The 9202-nt window shown below is 45.1% G+C and overlaps 1 pseudogene across 1 annotated transcript; it reads left to right on the top strand.

The window, feature by feature from the left end:
• The first annotated feature begins 931 nt into the window (after positions 1–931).
• LOC308217315 (tetraspanin-7 pseudogene) lies at positions 932–1648 on the top strand (annotated as a pseudogene). The gene has a single exon. The product of its transcript is annotated as a tetraspanin-7 pseudogene (transcript).
• The last annotated feature ends 7554 nt before the right edge of the window (positions 1649–9202 follow it).

Here is a 9202-nt window from a genome sequence, read left to right as displayed (position 1 = left end):
TTACTGGTGTTCATTTTGGTGTTCTTTATTGGTGTTGAAGCCAAATGTGGCTTCAAATTTGAGACAGTATCCAGAGAGAGTATTCAGAGGTTTGTCCTGCAAAACCAGGCAGTAGCCCCTCATAGGCACTGCCCAGGGTGGCTAGTCCAGCCCTTCTCAGCTGACTGCAATTCAAGACCCAGTTCTGATAGCGTTAGCTTCAAAAAACGTATGAGAAAGCATACAGAGGTACGAAATCTCTGCTGCAAAATGGCAGCAGGTAGTTTTGAGATGTGGGTAGTTATCAGTTCAAGAATTCAAAAGGAAAAAACGCTGCTATGAAAGGGATAAAATCTAAGAAAAACAGCAGGTTGGAAGATGCAGCAATGATCAGCACGACCCAAGGACAGGAAGGTTAAACCTGGACTGCGGTAGAAGTTAATCTCGAGCTTTCAGCATGCAGAACCTTTTCATCGGAGCGTGTCCAGTGCTGCGGACAGCGGGAACCGTCAGTCCACACACATTCACCCGTTTGCTACGGCCCAAACCTCGGAAAGGAGCGCTAAGGCGTGTGTGTGTATGCTTCTCCCTCCGGGTATCGCTGGATACACACTAGCGTAAGACGGCGGCTCGCTTAAAAGAGGACGGCAGGAGGAGAGGGGAGGAGACCTTCGTCCTGGCCCGTTCCGTCCCTTCTGGCCCCCAGCCGGGGCCGCCCCGCACCGGGGACAAGCGGAGCCGCCGGGGCCGCCCCCCCGCGCCGGGGACTGAAAAAGGGCGACAGGGGAGGCACAGCGGAGCTACTGGCACCGGCCGCCGCGGGGGGAGGCAGCTGCCGGCCCCGCGCTCAGGGAGAGCCCGAACACCACCCACCAAGGCGCCCTCTCCTCCATCAACCTCGGAGAACAGCGGCACCGACGGCCGCAGGACCCCCTCACAGCCCCAGGGCACCATGACCATTCTCAAGCTGTCCCTCATGGCCTTCAGCATCGTCTTCTGGGCAGCGGGGCTGACCATGTTCATCATCGGCCTCTGGGCTACGGTGTTTCTGGGGAGCTACCTGGAGCTGTCAGCCAACAGCAGCCCCAGTGCCCCTGCCATCCTCTTGGCCACAGGCGCTGTTGTCATCATCTGGGGCTTCCTGGGCTGCTTCGGTGCGGCCACAGAGCACCGAGGCCTCCTGCGTGCCTACAGCGCTTTCCTGACCACTGTGATGGCAGCCGGGCTAGCGGCGGGGCTCTCGGCACTCCTCTACCGCCAGAACATTGCACAGGGATTCCAGGAAGGACTGCACCAGGCCCTGCTCGCCTACGGGAAGGACGAGGGGATGGCGGATGCCCTGGATGCTTTGCAGCGCTCCTTATCCTGCTGCGGTGTGCAGAGCTACCGGGACTGGCTCACCACGCCATGGGGGTTGGAGCAGAACCGCTCCGTGCCCTTCAGCTGCTGCCAAGCCCGCCAGGGCTGCCACCGCAACCCGCCTGACACACGCGGGTTGCACCACGACGGGTGCTTCCCCAAGGTGTTGGCCTTCGTCAGCAGCAACATGTTCTGTATTGCCACGGCTGCCCTGGGGCTGGCGCTGCTGCAGCTCATAGGCATCGTGCTGGCTTGCCTGCTGGCTGCCCGCATCCCTGCCCGCCTGACGGGCATCACCACCCTGCACTGAGATCCCCTGGTCCTGCCTCTTATCCCCTCTGGCTCCCTTCTTTCCCACTGACGTCGGTGTACCCCACTGGGAAAATCATCTCTTTGTGTTCCCCACTTCCACCTGACCTTCCTCCTCAGACTCCATTCCTCCTCTGGAGCCTGTGTCAGGTGCATCCATGCTACAGGCATCTCACAGTCCCTTGGAGGGGAGCAGCAGGTCCCCACTGCCCCTCCCCGGAGTCTCTGGACTGCTTCTGCAGAGAGGGGTGACAGCATGGACGGACGTCACACCCTGGGGCAGCAGGGACACCTGGGTCAAAGCTGACCAGTCTTCTAGGTGATGCAAACATCCCAAGGCACTGAAGTGGGAGCCAAGAAAGGAGGAAAGAGGAGAGGGTCTGGGAATGCAAGAGAGGTGTCTCTCAGCATTACACCACGTGAGTGTGCTGCTGGGACTGGAAAATGGTGTTACTGGGAAGCTGCTGGAGCACACAGAGTCTGCTCTGGGGACACCCACGTACCCTGCCAGCAGCTGCCATTGGGGGCTGCTTGAGAGACTGCCCAGTGGCGTGCACCCCACCGCCGAAAGATGTCCTCCCTCCGCCGTGTTCGAGCTGTCCGGCTGCCGCGGGTGCTTTTCCTGCTGTGCTGTTCCCAATGCTGATCTCCATCTGAAGGTGGAGCTGCAGCTCCAAGTGCAGCTCTCTCCTCCAGTACATGCCTGTACTCGTAGCCGGGGCATTGCCGGCTATGTCTTTGCAGGGCTAAGAGCTTAAACCTGGATCCCCATCATACAAGAGGATGGCAAAAGCTGCATGATCAGACCTGACTAGGGGTGGCAAGAGGGGGGAAGGGTGCATTGTCCTTCAGAAGTTTCTTTGAGGCTTTTGCTGTTAACTTCAGAATGAATGGAACGGACTCTCTGTTTTTGAAGCCAGGTCTCTACAACCAGAGTGTAAACAGAGGACCCCAAGACTTGCTTTGTTGCCTGTGGTGTCTGCAGGTCAGACAGCACTGCAAATCTACACGATTTTGGTTCTCCCAACTGTTCTGACTGGCATTTGGAGCTTTAGGAAAAGCGAGCCCTGCACTTTAGAGGATCTTGAACTTTCACAGCTTCACCTCTGCTTCTTCCCACTTCTTTAAACCTGTGAATGGGACTTGTACATGTTTCTCTGCCTCGCAGCACAAAGACATGCTGAACACTGTCCTCACCCAGCAAACTCGGGAGGGAGGATTTCAGGAAAGAACCAAGAACCACAAAGGAACTCCAGGATGTAGTGTCTTTTAGGAGCATGGCTAGCAAAGCTGTGGAGAATGCTCAAATGCCAGCAATAGGAGCAGAACAGGAAATCTTCAGTGAAGAAGATGGCTGATACAGATGGTGAGCGGAGTAACTGTGAGGGAAAGAGGATTAACAGTGAAGCTCTAATGCCTGGGCAATGAATGCATGAGGTGAGGGGTGAAGGAAGCTTGGTTCATTTTCTTCCTTGCTTACCTTTACCACCTTTACATGCCTGGCTTTCTCTCTTCCTCCCACCGAAGAGCAAGTGCTTGGCTGCAAAGATGAGCTAGGCAGAGCCTCCGCCCCACTGCTCCTGCTTGCTTTGGGGGATGGAGCTGGCCCACCACCCTGGTGAGGCAGGCAATGGGAGAGCAAATGCATTGCTGCCTCTTCGGGGAGAGAGCCAGATCAAACGCAGAGCTAACTCTCCTCCTGCTGTTTAAATAATCCCAGTTTCTCTACCTAAGAGAACCCTGCTTTGGTCTTTCTGTGCTTTATCCCTGCTGAAAATAAGCTTCTAGAATTTTGCTTGACAATGCCTCTGGGGGTGAAGCCAGGGCAAAATGTGAATTCACTTAGAAAGATTGATATCTTTGCTGCTTTAAATGGTTTATACCATTTTAAAATAGCTGGAAATGCTACTGCTTCCCTTTCTTTTGTGATAGTGAAGCCTTTCTGGGGTTTTTTTATTCTCCCACCAGTCTTCTTTTTTGGGAGAGGGGTGGCTCAATCCTACAGTGAATTTGTTCCACCTGCGGGATTGTAACTATTTCTGACCTGGGGATATTGCTGCAATAACAGGGGGCTAATAACAGCCCTTGACTTGTTGGACTGCCCTCACAAAGGTGCAGTGTTCCTGCAGAGCACAGCAGACTTGCCAAGGGAACATAAAGTGAATTTCCTTAACTTACATTAACTATTGCTCAAACTCGAGGGTAGTTGGGAATGTAAAGAAAAACCAAACCAAACCAATGTAAATAGATGTTTCCATGGAAAGAGATGTTATACTCCCCAGAGATGCAAAATGGTCTAAAGTTTAAATGAAGTTTTAGTTGAAGGCTGCTGAATTGGAATGGTATTTACAAGCAAAAATCTACAAGGACCAGTAGCAAGTATCCAGTACTGGCTTATGGGAATAATTCCCTTGGGATCAGTGCTCTCAACCAAAGCTCACAAGATCTAAAGTATAAAAAGAAAATCTGGGTTTTCCTTTTTGGAGAGTGATTCTAGCCGGCATGAATGGAGCTTATGATTCTGGAAGGACAGTGATGTTGTGCTTGGGTGTTAGCTGTGGCTTTATCTTCACTGTCCCTTTTTTCAGGTATTGTATTTTTCACGTGGCTATGTAATTATGATAATCACGTTCCAGTTGGAGAGTGCAGTGTGAACAGACCTCTCAGTCACTTGACTGTTCATCTGCACAAGTGATCTCTGTAAGTGTGTTGGGAATCTCTTTTTGTGGAGAAAACAGCGCTTCATTTTTTAGTGCTGATGTTTATTGGTCATTGTTTTACATCATGTAATTTTTTATTTTTGTTAGTAAATGTGCTTGTACTTACACCCCTTTTTTGGAGTTATGAACTAGTGGAATTCCTGTTATGTTCTGGAAATCAATGTCATGGGGCAGAAAGTATATTTTGTATGGGAAATGTTACTTCATAAATAAAGTTTAGCAAGTGCTATGAGCAAAACAGGTCACTGTTTGAAATCCAATTCGCTATTTGCATTTCTGTATGTCTCCAAGTGGTTTGACTAAGTGTAAGTGAAATGAAGTGTACACTGAAGTGTACAGACAGATGCATATTGTGGTTTTCTGTATTGAGAAGATCCATTAAAGAAGTCATAAAAGAGCTATTGTGGAATGTGTTGGAAAGGGACATGGAGTTGCACTGTTTATTATAATGATCTTCTTTACTGGAATCAATAAGCTCTGAAAATCTATGAGAATATGGCCTTGCTCTTTTTTTGCTCCACTGATTACAAGAATTATTTCCTATCCTGATGCTGATTACTTCATGTGACACATAGATGCTGTTAAAACACATAAAACCAAAAACCTTGTGTAGATATTCACTTCAGTAGATTTGTTGTGTTTTTAAGTTGCTGGGAATACCAAAATAGGAATGATAAGACTAAGTTTTAAGCATGACAGTGCATGTTTGTATGGTGGCCAGGACTGAATCTCAGGACACCAACTTAATGTAATGAATAATTCAAAATGTAAACTATCATGTTGCACTCTTAGCCTGCGCTCGCTGAAATAGAATGAACTGTGGCAGTGACCATGTAAATGTTAAGGATACTTATATCACTGAAGATTTTGTGGACTGGCTGTTTTAGTTGAATGTTCATTGCCCAGTGCCTAAAATAATCATTAACAACATTAACTTTTGTAGATGTGTGGATGAAATTTCATTCTTTGATAAAGAATTCCCAGATTAGCAGACTCTCAGTAGCTGTTTCACTTGTCTTGAATTCTTTGTGCTCAGTGATTAAATTTTAATTTAATTTTAAAAATTACCTAATTCAATGTTAATTTAGTTCTAAGTGATCAGAATGGCTGCAACATGTAACAGTGGTCAGCACCATCTACCCCTTGCTGGGATATGTGTTTGTTTTCTGTCATCCTCTTCAGTACAAAGTCACTCGTCAAAATGGTATGAGTTCATAAAAGCTGATCCCTTCTCTTACAAAAAGCTAATCTCAATTTTAACATGCTGGTTATTTAATCAATTAAAAATCATACCAAATTAAGCATAGGAGCAAGCTGTGTTGCAGTTGTAGAAACAATAGAGCTGTTGTTTGGACAAACTGAGATTTAGAATTACCAGGGTGGTAAGATTAGACCCTTGTTTCGTAACAAGACCCTTGTTTTATAATATTGAACTAGAATGCCAAGAATATAACTCTTTCAAACCTCAGAAGTGTGTTGATGTTTTGTCCAACATCAGTTATTTACTGTACTTTTGTGTAGCTGAATTTCACATCACATAACCAGAACTTAAAATGGCCTTTATAATAGATCATACATTTTTAGAGAAGAGATGGCTTTCCCAGGGTCAGAAAACTTAAACAGTAGCAGTAAAATTGTGTAAATCACACAAGAAAGAATTTTGATGACTGCCTTGGTGACTTTCACTGGTAGTAGCTGATATTATATAAAGCCCTTGACAGGAAGAGTATTCATCTGTTATTTCCACAGATAATAACAAACAGTAAAGATGCCCTTTTTCATAAATCCAGCAAACTACAGGAGATTTTGATAAATAGATAACATGGGAACAGAGCTGGAAATTCAGTGTTTCAAATATTTTGGGTGCCAATGAAAAAGGCATGTCCACGGAAGGTTTTGGGCAGTCAAGTTAAGAAGCCTTATGACAGTCTTGTTCTGAAGGACCACAAAATATTGGTCAGAAACGTATAAGTCACACAACTAACAGAGTCTGAGACTTTTAATCTCAAATATCTCTAGCCCAGAAGGTAGCAGATGTCATCAGGAAGGTGGCATTGGTTTTCATACCATATTTGTTTGAGGTGTGCTGGTGTCAGCATGGAACAGGGATACTCCTATCTCTGAAAGAGCTCTATAGTTTCTGAAAGGATCTGCAAGCATCAGGGGAGTATCTGTAAAGATGTTTTATGTCCAGTGCTTCCCCTTCATCCAGCCACGCATCTCTACCTGAGGGAGCTTATCAAAAAAAGCCACCATCATGTCCCCATAACCCCCATAACATCCCAGATTCTGTCTCAAACAGTTAAAGAAAGTATTTATTTGTGGGAAGAGATTTTTTTTTCTTTCACTAGGAAAGCAAACTGTTGTTCATTTATTTTTCAGACAGTTCACATTGCTTTATTTTGCCCCCTTGCTGTTTCCTGGTCTTTTTGGTCCAGTGCAGGGGCATGAACGAATTGCTCCAGACAGAAGTATGGCTAAAAGAATGGTGAAGGCAGATGTGGTGGCTGTGAAACTGCAAAGGAGGAGAAAGCAGTGGTAAATTCTGCACTACCACAAAGAAACTTTTCTGAGCAGAGTTTAAGCATGAACTGTGAAAAGGATTTAACTGTGGGTGAATCCCTTTTGCCATTAGCCTTCCAATACATGTAGTGTTTACTTTTCAATTCCACCGTTTACTTTGTGCAACTTGAAAAGTTAATGACTCACATCATACCCTTGAATTTTAAGCTTTTCAGGATGATATTATGGGAAGACATGCGAAGCAAACTGGAGTGCAATACAGCTTAGTGGTAGGATCTTCTGTGGTTCTTCTCCATTTCCTTCAGTGTCAGAGGATGACCATCTTTGTAAAGTAAGAATTTTACACCAGTATGTTAACTGGTCATGCACCCGTTATACTTCGAAGTGGTAAAAATAAATCCTTCTTCCCAGACTGATTTGACTGAAAATGATATACATTTCAATCTGTTCAATAGACCATTGCAGTTTGCTGAGGAGCATCACAATTTAGCCTTCTTTTCTTGTGCCCTCTACTGTCCTGATGTACTTTCTGGGCCAGTAATATTAAAATATCAAAGGATCTGGTGTCCCTTATTATCAAAGAGAACACAAATACACATGCTTTTTTCAGTAGCTCTGTGTTTATCGGTCAGATATGTGGATTTGCTTGTGGATGAGCCAGTGACATTAAAAAAAGGAGCTATCTAAGGAACATATTGTTCCATCCTTGACATTAGCTTTCATTTGCAATGAACACTCAGTACTGTCTATTGTAGAGAGGAAATATTTTGTTAATTATTTTAATCCATGTAATAGAATTTACTAGAGAATCTTATCGGGGCCACAGGATTAAAATTAAACATTATTTCAAATGCTCTAATTCTATAAAGATTTCTCTAATCTGCTTGAAGTTATTTCTGTGAAGCCTCACTTCTCCTGTTCACTCGTTCTGCAAATGTCTGGAGTCACCTGTAGGCTGGCTCCACATCATCAGGTACTTCCTGGAGAAAGCAGAGGTAGAATTCAGGTCTCTCTTCCAGATAGGCTCGCAGAAAATGAGCTTCATGGTTTGAAAGCAGAATTGAGACATACCCCTGGTTAACACAGCTCTCCCTAACAAGTAGAAATGGAGATGTGAGTGCTGTTTTGAAGCCAGCTTTCTAGCATCTGATGTATATGCCATGCTTCCAGAGTGTCAGGGATGTTCTCCTTTGTTTCCATTCTGTATAATGTTCCTTATCTGCTTATGACTTCAAGTTTATTTATTGCTCCATTTTTGGCTCTAGACACTTTTCATCCTGTTCTTTTCCTTTTGCAGAAGGCTCAGCAGCAGTGTTTTAACACCATTCTGTCCCTGCAAGTTGATCCAGTAAGATTTCTCCAGTGCTTCCTGCATATTTCACCCTTTTAAAAAAAGATGGAACTATTTTTTCACTGAATTTTCACTGTGCAATGTCTTTTTTGCTTCAAATATAATGTGAAACACAGATTAATCTTTGTGTCCACAGAGCCATCTAGCATATAAAAAGCATTGCTTGCCTTTAAGCTAGATATTTTTCTGAGTTTTCTCAATGGTATCGTCTAAGCATTACTAATGTAATTCCCATGATGCTGCTTCCTCTCCAGCTTTTAATTATGACATTGTGGTACAATCAGCAGGCTGCTGGTCAGCTCCTTAGCTGTTACATTTTTGGGAACTGCATTTCTTTTGTCCTTCACCCTGGCTTTTATCATATTGATTATTTCTAGCTCCTATTGACATGTTTCCAGGACACACTGTTCTGCTTCAAATGAGATTTAAAAAGCATTAGACACCCTAAATGTCAGATCACGTATTTCATATTTAACTTGATTCATGCTTAACTTATTACAGTACTGAGTCCCGGGACTCTTTTCCAGAGCTGGTTGGCACAAAGCTGGAAGCCATCGGGAGCTTACTTAGGAGAAAGTTTTCATTCTGCAAAAGTAGGGTCCTTAGGTGCTTTTCTTTTATAGCGCTATTGATGCAGACCTATATACAAGAGCATAGAAAGTATAACTGTGCAACCTGTACAACAGTGTGTGCACATATCCATGTATCATTTGCCCAAGGCCCAGCCATTAGTCATTAAGACTGGGCTGGCAGAAGTAGATACCACCTTCCAGAGTTTCAGACCAGCTCTGCCCTTTTTCCACAGTAAAGCCAGGACAGACACTGGACACTGAATGGTTCCACCAACGATGGTGCCAATTCAGATTAAAACACAAGGAACCAGCATCAGCCACTGTTGCTTTGTGGGTTTTCTGAGAGCACTCCTCTTCCCTTGGCCATGTGAACCAGCTCAATGCAGTGA

This window comes from Psittacula echo (genome assembly GCF_963264785.1).
Source record: "Psittacula echo genome assembly, chromosome: 1".
NCBI classification, from domain to species: domain Eukaryota; kingdom Metazoa; phylum Chordata; class Aves; order Psittaciformes; family Psittacidae; genus Psittacula; species Psittacula echo.
Note: the sequence above shows the minus strand (reverse complement) of the source record. Positions and strands in the feature narration are given on the sequence as shown.